An 11,228-nucleotide genomic window follows, 5' to 3' on the forward strand; every position below is an offset into this window, starting at 1 on the left:
ACCTCCGACTGGTTGGAGGTGGCCATCGGCCGTATCGAGGCATGGAAGGGCTCCCCCGCCCGAGCCTTGGAGTTCGTCAAGGGGTAGTACCCTGGGCTGAACCTGGACCAGCTGGCCACTCTCCATGCTGAAGGCGGCGAGGAACTAGATGCGGTGGCGTCCGAGCTCTATCACCGCGCCGCGGCGATCGCCGAGTACACGGACACCATTGTCTTCCTCCCCGAGCTAGACGAAGCGGGCGCCGAGGTGCCGCCCAACTGGTTCGGGCTGAACCCGGAAGGCGGCGAGGACTCGGTGGACGCGATCTCCTCCAGCGATGAAGGCGAGGAAGAGGATGATGAGGATGAGGACGGCGAAGACAATGCGCCGGATGGTGGAGACGACAGCCAGCCTCAGCCTGACCAAGTCTCAACCTATGGATGGAGCGCCGGCGAGCTGACTGCTGCCGATGCTGACCAGGCCGAGACCAACCAGACGGCCGTTCCACCGCCCGGAGCCTCGACCTCCGCCACTACAAGAAATCTGTTAATCCATGACAGATTTATACCGTCACACATAAGCACATAACGGTCATCGAAGGGCACCCATGACGGATTTAAAATCCGTCATGTATGTCGCGTCATAATTTGACCACCACACATTTCATGACGGATAAGTGAACCGTCACAAATCTATGACGGTCTTTGACTGTCACCGATCTCTGGCAGGTAACGACGTTAACTTGCATGCCATGTCATCATCTGACATGGCAACTGGCAAGGATCTGACGTGGCGGCCTTTAGAGTTACCAGCCCACTTTCAATTCTGGGCCTTCAAGTAATCGACCCAATTAGGATGTTGGCCCACAAATTTTAGTTGTGTAACAATGTTATCATTGGCCCTATTATTTTGGGCAGCCCAATAGCATTTGAACCAATTCGGATTAAAAAAATAAAACCAATCTTGATTAAGAGTACGCCAATCATACCAATCACAAATTAAGCATCATTAAGGTCACATTAAGACAACAATTAGAACATCACAAGAACAATGCAGAACCATAACAGCCTATGTCAAAATTACAGAAAACGTCAGATGAGACATTACAGAAATCTCAATACAATATATGTTTAAGGCCAGCAAGCCATGTGTTGTCCTCGCCAAGATCAATGCCAATGATATTTCAATCACACACGATCTCCAATACTCAATTGTGGCGAACCTTCAAACCAAAGGTCAAAGATGTTAGTGAAAATAATGGACACGTGCTATGTATTTGAACAAAACAAGCAAGTTTCGAATTATTGAAATCGTAGAAATTATACTCAAATACAGCATACACTTGGTATAAAAGAGTGCCATTGTCAAAGGATTTTCTATGAATGAAATAGACCAGTGAACTGTTGTGACTTGTGAATGAGATAGAAAGGGAGATCATAAAAGCCTGCAGCTTGTCAAACATATATCACAGCTTAATGTTTTGTTGTGTGTGTCTGAGTGGCAAAAGAAAAGACAAAAGGCAGAAAACAGAAAAATGAAACTACGAAATACCACTAGCTTCAAAACAACTTTTAGCGCACCAATAAATCCACGAGAATCTACTATCACCAGCACAACAACTTCATACATCACTATTGAGCTGACGTTACAATCATGCCCATTGTGGGAATTCCTACATTCTAAACAAATGGAGTTTGAAACGACAAACCACTTACATGTTATCTGCTAGTATTAGCAAAAATAAGACCAGCTACATAATTCAAGTGGACTAAATGCATCAGCATGCCATCCTTAAGCAGAGAGCTACAGACCGACCAATAGGCTTCCCTGTTCTTCACGTTGAACAATTTGGCTATTTGTGCACTGATAATGAATAGAGACATTTTCTAAAGATGTACATGTTTAAGAAACAAGATTTCTCGTGACATTATATAAGTTAATCGTAGCTAATTGGATTTTACTTAAGGGAATAGATCAGCACTCCTTGATTACTATGAATACAAAATCAAAATATCTAGGTGTAGAAGACATCATCTCAAACTATGTCGCTCTCATCTTGAAAGATAATGGTTCCCGAAATTCATTGAGCTGGTATTATCTAAATTTATTGGTTGCATGGTTCAACAATGAATTTCGTGATTTACTAAAACAAAGCATAATTTCCCAAAATACCACTGAGATATACAGTATACTCTAGGCATGTTGTTTCTTTAGAACAAGGAGGTACATTCAGTAAGCTACGGTGGACTACAACTGTTCCAAAATGATAACAAAGAACAGAAATACAAAATTAGGTAGCATAATTTCAATCCTAAGGTAGTTTCTCGACAATAATTCAAGTCATCCCTTCTGTACTAAACATGGGGATCTAATAATGCAGCTTAATTCAAAATATGTATCAACCAATAGCGTAATTCTGATCCAATGGTAATTTACGAATCTAATACTACAGTAAAGCTATGTTCAATCTGAAACAGCGGAATATAATACTAAGGTAGCATCGCAACTTAATTCAAGGCATCGATTCTCAAGTATCTAATTTGAGAACCTAACATAGCAAAACAAATCTCAAAACAGAGAATAGACATGCAGATATGAACTAATAAATCTCAGAAAAAAGGGACTGCATGACAGATTCGACGACACATACATCTGATTATATTATTCAAATAATCATAGGTCCAACCCCAACTATCATATTGTGTGCATATGAAAAAGAGCAAGGACGATGCGTACTAGAAGAAATTCTAGATTGATGCACGTACAGAAGACGGTGTTGGTGGAGTTCGTTGCGACCTGGTTCCTGGCGGCGTCGCTGGTGGTGGAGACGTAGGAGGGCGTGGTGCAGTTGCCATGGTGGCCTGGTCGTTGCCCATGATGTCGACATGCTGCCACACGCCAACGCAGGAGTAGGTCATCCCGAGGTCGATGCCGATCGACGGACCAACGCCCTTGGTCATCTCCTCCTCTGCTCTCTTTTGGGTTCGCTGGAAGATGGGAGGAGCGCTCAATCTCGCGCGAGCTCTCCTGTTGAACTCAAAACCGCACGCCTGCCGTAGGCCGCGCCTGGGTTCGGTGGATCCTAGTTGGGCGCCGGTGCTGGCTGACGGAGTCGCGCCCCAGTGAGGTCGCGTTGTACCTCACGCCCTCCTCTGGCCGGAGCAGTCGCCCGCGCCTTGCTCTGCTGCCTACTGTCGACGGAGGAGAAGGTGGGGAGGAGAAAGGCTCGGGATCCCGGCGCATCTCGATAGATCCGGCCGCTGGCTCGGCGGATCCAGCAGGGGCGGCGGGGCGCCGTCCTTTTCGCGACTAGATCTGCTGAGCATGGATTAGCGCCGGAAGGGAGCGGAGTTGGGCGTGGCGGTGCTACTCTCGATGCAGCCTCCGGAAGCCTCGATCTGAAGATGAATCGGGGGAGGTGGGACGGCAGAGATCACGGGAGGTGAGATAGAAGACGGAGCACAGGGGAGGGAGGGGCTTCGTTCCTCTCGATGGAAGAGCAGCCGGCGGCGGCTTGGGTTGGAGGAAGAAAGGGGAGAGAGAGAGGGGTGACTGTGCCTGCCGTTGGATCCAGGGGCGATGGACGGTGGTTATACACGATCCGTGGGAGGGTGGTATGAACCAATCAGAAAGCAGCTTGGACGCCATATAGGATATAACACATCAGCAGGAGACATCCGTGATGGTCTGAATAGTTTATATAAGAAAAAATTTAGACCGGGCTAGGCCCAGCTGGCCAATCTGTGACAGTTTCTAGGAACGTCAACAGAAATCCGTTATGGATTAACAGGTTTCTTGTAGTGCGCTGACCCTTCTGATCCGGCTGCTGCTCCTCTGGCCTAGGCGGCCAAATTATCGTTCTTTCATGTTTTGTAATCTCTTTGAACAAATTTGTTAGACTTGCGCAGTTCCACCTGCTAGGGGTGTATTCAAACTCTGTTGAATGCTGGCCATGGGCCCTTTGCTGTAAAAATTGTCTTTTGCCGATTTCCGACTTGTTTTGCTTTTCTACTCTTTTGGTTTTTCCTTTGCCACGTTCCCTTGGCTGTCGTCTTGCCAGCCGGACAGCTGCTCTGCGGTCTGTGGCTGGGTCAAGTACTTGCTTATTTTGGGAGGTAAGTACTTTAGCCGTTGGCAGAGTGTAGCAAGTTTAGTTAGAAACCAGTCGACCGGCTGCTCAGCAGTCGGCCGGCGAGGCGAGGAGCCGGCTCGGCCTATTAAAATTCTTTAGTCCTTAGCCATTTTTCGCGAGGGCACCATTTCCTACCTTTAACTCTTGCTGGCCGGACAGTCGTTCTGCGAGCTGCGGCTTGTGGCAAGAGAGGGCTTAGGTGCCGGCACACTACTTGCCCGACTGCCAGTAGCATTCCCATAGTACAAGGCGGTAAGCCCCCGGGCTGACTGGTCGAACCCGGTGCCAGGCAGAAAAAATAACGCATTCATAGGCATGGAACTTATCATATAGATAAAAGGGTAGCCCCCGAGTGCTCCTCGAGGGTCCTGATGTCTTAGTGCTTAATACAAAAGGTAGTGTGGCACATACTGAATCAACTGTAAAATCTTCGAAGGAGATTTGCGTTCCATGGGCGCTCCGACTCCTTGCCCGAATCGTCTCTCTTGCGTGCTCTGGGCTTCTGTGCATCGATGAGGTAGTAGGAGTCATTTCCCAATGCCTTGCTGATGATGAAGGGGCCTTCCCAAGGGGTTGATGAGGTAGTAGGAGTCGTTCGCTCGATCAGCCAGAGCACAAGGTCTCCCTCTTGGAAGGATTTTGGCTTGACCTTCCGACTGTGGTAGCGGCGTAGACTCTGCTGGTAGATGGTGGACCAGCTGAGTTCCAACAGTCGGCCCTCTTCCAGCAGATCGACACCGTCTTCTCATGCTTCCTTTGCCTCCGCTTCCGTGTACATGGTGACGGAGGTGAGTCAAACTCAATGTCAGTTGGGATGACAGCCTCGGCACCGTACACGAGGAAGAATGGAGTGAAGCCGGTTGATTTGGTCGGAGTGGTGCAGAGGCTCCAAAGGACGGTCGACATCTCGTCAATCCAGCAGCCGGCCGACCGCTCCAGAGGCTCGACTAGTCGGGGTTGATGACGGAGAGGATGAGGCCATTTGCTCGCTCGACTTGGCCATTTGACTGCGGATGGGCAACAGACGCTAAGTCCAGTCAGATGCCCTACGTCGCGTAGAAACGGGCCAAGGCTCCCTTGGCAAAATTCGTGTCGTTGTCGGTGATGATGCTGTGTGGTACACCGTACCGGGTGGTGACATCTGCAATGAAGGTCACAGCAGTCGGACCATTCAACTTCTTGATTGGCTTTGCTTCAATCCACTTGGTGAATTTGTCCATAGCGACTAGCAGATGAGTCATGCCGCCGCGTGCTGTCTTGAATGGTCCCACCATGTCCAACCCCCAGACGGCAAAAGGCCAAGCTAGGGGGATGGTCTTGAGTGCAGAGGCCGGGAGATGCTACTGGGAGCTGAACTTCTGACACCCTTTGCAATGCTTGACCAACTCCTTGGCATCTTCCAAAGCAGTCGGCCAGAAAAAACTATGGCGGAAGGCCTTGGCAACAAGGGATCTGGAGGCCGCGTGGTGGCCGCACTCGCCTTGGTGGCTATCTTTGAGGATTGCTTAGCCTTTCTCTGATTCTACACAGCGCTGGAAAACTCCAGTCACGCTGCGCCTGACAAGCTCTTTGTTTACTATCGTGTAGGCTCCTGCTCGGCGCTGCACTTGCCAGGCCGAGATCTCATCGGTCGGCAGCTCTCTGTTCACCAGAAACTTGAGGATGGCTTGCACCCATGATGGTGCTTGAATTTCTTCTACTGCCACTACGGCCACTTGTACGAGGGCGGTTGGGTTGGGAGGTGGCGGGTTGGAATCGATTACCGCTTGCTGCGTTGCTGAAGTCCCCGGGCTGACTGCTGCAGCCCCCGGGCCCATTGGTGAAGTCCCCTGGCCGGGTTGTGAAGTCCCCGGGCCGGGTGCGACTGTCGCAGCCCCTGCGCCGCCTGCTGAAGTACCTGAGCCGGCTTCTTCAGCCCCCGAGTCGTATCCGACTGCTTCGGGAGGAGCCGGCACAAAGATGGACTCAGATTCTGGAGAAGGCTTGATCGACGGCTTGCGGAGGCACTGAAGGGAAACGCCGGCTGGTATTGCTTGACGGGTGGAGCCGATCCGTGCCAAGGCGCCTTCCTGCTCGTTGTCGTTTCATGGCACGTGAAGGAACTCACACACCCTTCAAAGTATCCGCTGAGTTGCTGGATGAGGAAACGGTAGCTCGCCATGTTTGCATCCTTGGCGTCCCAGTCACTAGACGACTGTTGGACCACCAAGTCGGAGTCGCCGTAGCATAGGATCCGGCGGATGCCGATCTCTTTGGCCAACTGGAGGCCGTGTATTAGTGCTTCATACTTGACTACATTGTTGGAGGCGGCGAAATGGATTTGCAATGTGTATCTGAGCTTGTCGCCTTTGGGGGAGGTCAGAACAATGCTGGCTCCCAAGCTGGTGCACATCTTCGAGCCATCAAAATGCATTCGCCAATGAGTGGAGTCCGGAGCTGGCGGCAGGTACTGGGTCTTGGCCCAGTCGACAAGGAAGTTGGCTAGTGCTTGGGACTTGATGGCGGTGCGCGGCTGGTAGAAGATGGTGTAGGGGGCCAACTCGATGGCCCATTTGGCCACCCGGCCAGATGCATCTCTGTTGCCAATGATCTCGGCAAGTGGGGTAGTGCAGACAATCGTGATTGGGTGCTCTTGAAAGTATGGCTTCAGCTTCTTGGCGGCAAAGTGCACGCCGTAACACATCTTCTGGTAGTGAGGGTAGTTCTGCTTCGAGGTTGACAGCACCTTGCTCAAATAGTACACAGGCCTCTGGACCGGCTATGGTCTGCCGTCTTCTGGGCGCTCTACCACAATAACTGTGCTGACCACCCGGCTGGTGGTGGCGATGTAGAGGTACATGGGCTCTTTAGCAGTCGGAGCCGCCAGGACAGGCGGCGTGGTCAACATCTTTTTCAACTAGAGAAAAGCTTCATCCGCCTTGTCATTCCACTCGAAATGAGTGGCCTTCTTCATGAGCTGGTACAGGGGAAGAGCCTTCTTGCCCAGCCGACCGATGAAGCGGCTGATGGATGCCAAACAGCCAGTGAACTTCTGGACGTCTCTCAGTGGGGTGGGCTTCTCCATCCTCTCGATGGCCTTGATCTTCACAGGGTTGCACTCGATGCCACGCTCTGAGACCAGGAAGCCAAGGAGCTGGCCGGCTGGTACTCCAAAGACGCATTTCTCTGGGTTGAGCTTGATCTGAAACCAGCGCAGATTTTCAAAGGTTTCCTTGAGATCTTCCAAGAGGGTACCGCGCTTCTCCGTATTCACCACAATATCGTCTACATAGACGTGGGCATTTCTGCCGAGCTGCTTGAGGAGACACTTCTGCATGCAACACTGGAATGTGGCACCGGCATTTCTCAAGCCAAATGTCATGGTCAGGTAGCAGAAGGCTCCGAATGGTGTGATGAAGGCGGTCTTCAGGCGGTCTGCCGGGTTCAACTTGATCTGGTGGTAACCTGAGTAGGCATCCAAGAAACTCAATAGCTCGCATCCGGCTGTAGAGTCTATCACTTGGTCGATCCATGGCAAGGCAAACGGATCCTTGGGGCAGGCTTTGTTGAGACTGGTGTAATCAATGCACATGCGCCACTTGTTGTTCTTCTTCAGTAGAAGGACTGGGGTGGCAAGCCATTATGGGAAGAAAACTTCCATGATAAAGCGGCTGCCAACAGGCGGGCGATCTCTTCTCCAATAATTCTTCTCTTCTCCTCCAACAGTCGGCGGAGGGGCTGTCTGACTGGTTTAGCGTCTGCTCTGACATGTAGCTTGTGCTCGGCGCAATCCGCCGGAACACCCGGCATGTCTTTGGGAGACCATGCAAAGATGTCCCGATTCTCACAGAGGAAATTGACGAGCTCGCTTTCCTATTTGCTGTCAAGGTTGGCACCTATGACAGCGTGCCTCTCCGGGTGCTCAGGGTCCAAGGGGATATTCTTTGTTTCTTTGGCCAGCTTGAAGGAGCCCTCAGTCTCTGACTCTTTGGATTCTGGTGACAGGCCCGGCTGCTTGCCGGCCATGGCCACCACCCGTTCTAGGAGCTTCTTCTCGGCAGCAATCACGAGGGACTCTGTAACGCCCATGATGCGGCTATATCTCCCACGTGTCGAGGCACGACTTAGAGGCATAACCGCATAGTGGTTTCGTCGCAAGAAGGGTCATCTTCACACAATCCCATGTAATGAACAAGAATGGGATAAAGAGTTGGCTTACAATCGCCACTTCACACAATACATAAATATAATCCATACATCATCCAAAATACACACATAGACCGACTACGGTCAAGATCCAAATGAAAATAAGATAACCCCAAATGCTAGATCCCCGATCATCCCAACTGGGCTCCACTACTGATCATCTGGAAAAGACACATAGTAACGACCACGTTCCTCATCGAACTCCCACTTGAGATCGATCCCATCATCTGCACTGGCATCGTCGGCACCTGCAACTGTTTTGGTAGAATCTGTGAGTCACGAGGACTCAGCAATCTCACACCCGCGAGATCAAGACTATTTAAGCTTATCGGAAAGGATGGTGTAATGAGGTGGAGCTGCAGCAGACACTAAGCATATATGGTGGCTAACATACGCAAAAGAGAGCGAGAAGAGAAGCAACGGAACGGTCGTCATCTAGAAATGACCAAGAAGTGATCCTGAACTCCTACTTACGTCATTCATAACTCAAACCGTGTTCACTTCCTGGACTCCGCCGAGAAGAGACCATCACGGCTACACACACAGTTGATGTATTTTAATTGGGTCAAGTGACAAGTTCTCTACAACCGGACATTAACAAATTCCCATCTGCCTCATAACCGCGGGCACGGCTTTCGAAAGATAAATACCCTGCAGGGGTGTCCCAACTTAGCCCATCATAAGCTCTCACGGTCAACGAAGGATAAACCTTCTCCCGGAAAGACCCGATCAGTCTCGGAATCCCGGTTTACAAGACATTTCGACAATGGTAAAACAAGACCAGCAAAGCCACCCGAATGTGCCGACAAATCCCGATAGGAGCTGCACATATCTCGTTCTCAGGGCACACCGGATGGCAAGACGTCGGGTTAGCATAGACCCTGGTTGCCCAGGGGGCGCCGACAGTCGCTCAGTTTGGGCCAGCACTCGAAGGAGCACTGGTCCGGGGGTTAAAATAAAGATGACCCTCGGGCTCGCGAAAACCCGGGGGAAAAGGCTTAGGTGGCAAATGGTAAAACCAAAGTTGGGCCTTGCTGGAGGAGTTTTATTCAAGGCGAAACTGTCAAGGGGGTCCCATAAATCACCCAACCGCGTAAGGAACGCAAACTCAAGGAACATAATACCGGTATGACAGAAACTAGGGCGGCAAGAGTGGAACAAAACACCAGGCATAAGGCCGAGCCTTCCACCCTTTACCAAATATATATAGATGCATTAATTAAATAAGAGATATTGTGATATCCCAACATATCCATGTTCCAACATGGAACCAACTTCAACTTCACCTGCAACTAGCAACGCTATAAGAAGGGCTGAGCAAAAGCGGTAACTTAGCCAAACAACGGTTTGCTAGGAAAGGATGGTTAGGGGCTGACATGGCAATATGGGAGACATGATATAGCAAGTGGTAGGTAGCGCAGCATGGCAATAGAACGAACAACTAGCAAAGCAAAGATAGAAGTGATTTCGAGGGGTGGTCATCTTGCCTGCAAGGTTCTCAGAGTTGTCGAAAGCTTGATCCTCGTAAGCGTACTCAACAGGTTCCTCGTTCACGAACTCGTCTCCCGGCTCTACCCAAGACAAGAACACAAGCAAAGGAACCACAATCAATCACGGGAAATGCACAAGCAACATGATGCAAAACATGAATGATATGCAAGATATGATATGCGATGCATATGCGTGCTCCGGAAGAAAAATGATGAACAAGGCAGTAACTTGGCAAACCAAGCATGCCACTGGAAAGATGAGATGATTTCGGTTGATATCGATATAAAGATCACCGGAAACGGATGCACGGTTTGCAAATGGCCAGCAAAACAAGAATGACACGAATCTGCGATTAACAGCATGATAGCACTTAAAATGCAACAAGTAACAATGCTACAGCACTCCAACATAGCAACAAAGCATATGGCAGTAATCTACAGGAGATACTTGACAAAAGATGAACACTGAGCTACGGCTAGATCACAACATAACAGGCTCAAACAAGCATGGCAAAAGTGCAAAAGATAACAGGTTCACAGACTTTGTGAAATTACTGGACATGTGTGAAACAGCATCAGGTAGCAATGTTCAGAGCACGAAATCAACATGCTACAGGAACTTAACATAGGAAAACAAGGCATGGCAGTATTCTACTAAATTTATATGACAAAAGTCCTTTACTGACCATAAGCAAAAAGGACCAGAAGATATGATGGCAACCATGGAAACATAGCAAGTTTCGTTAACAGGTTTCAGACTTTGCAGAAAACAGAGCATGGCAGAAACATTAATATGAAGGCATCTTGGTGAGCTTGATGAACTCACCACAAAGCAATTCATGACAAAAAAAGCATACCTACAGCAAGATGGCATGTTTATGAATCTATCCATGGCAAGAGCAAGTACATATCATGAATGGATCAACTACAACAAGCTTGGCAAAATTGAATAACACGTAAACAATCTGCCAGAAATATTTTATAGCAAAAGTAGAGCAAGATTGATTCATGCTATGGCACTCCATAATTGCAAACAAGGGCAGGAATGGATCAATTACAACAATATCTACAAGACATCCTTATTGAACATCTCCAAAATGTGCATGGATCTCTCTGTAGCATCAAGTTTACATGGCAACAAAATAACAGCAGACAAAGACAGAAATCACAGTCCCTGAAATCAGAAACATTACAGGGCCTAGTTTGCATGCTTGTGCTAGTCACCACAGAGATCACAAAAATACATGGCATACACCCTTGGACAGATGGCATGGCATACAACAAAACACATGTAGAGCTCATTCCCATAAGATGCACAGATTAAATGATACAAAAATAACAAATCTCCAAGTTCTGCTAAGAACCAGCAGATAACAGCAAGTAGCACTCTTGCACCAGAGATTTGGGCATCAACATGGACTCAAATGAACATGGTGCAATAG

General features: G+C 49.1%; 1 long non-coding RNA gene across 1 annotated transcript; it reads right to left on the bottom strand.

Moving 5' to 3' along the window:
- Positions 1-964: 964 nt before the first annotated feature.
- Positions 965-3,587, bottom strand: LOC123119154 (uncharacterized). Its single transcript, XR_006458469.1, has 2 exons — positions 2,745-3,587; positions 965-1,201 (listed from the first exon to the last, which is right to left on the bottom strand). It is a non-coding gene; the product is annotated as an uncharacterized lncRNA (long non-coding RNA).
- Positions 3,588-11,228: the final 7,641 nt, after the last annotated feature.

This window comes from Triticum aestivum, chromosome 5D (assembly GCF_018294505.1).
Source record: "Triticum aestivum cultivar Chinese Spring chromosome 5D, IWGSC CS RefSeq v2.1, whole genome shotgun sequence".
Lineage (NCBI taxonomy): Eukaryota > Viridiplantae > Streptophyta > Magnoliopsida > Poales > Poaceae > Triticum > Triticum aestivum.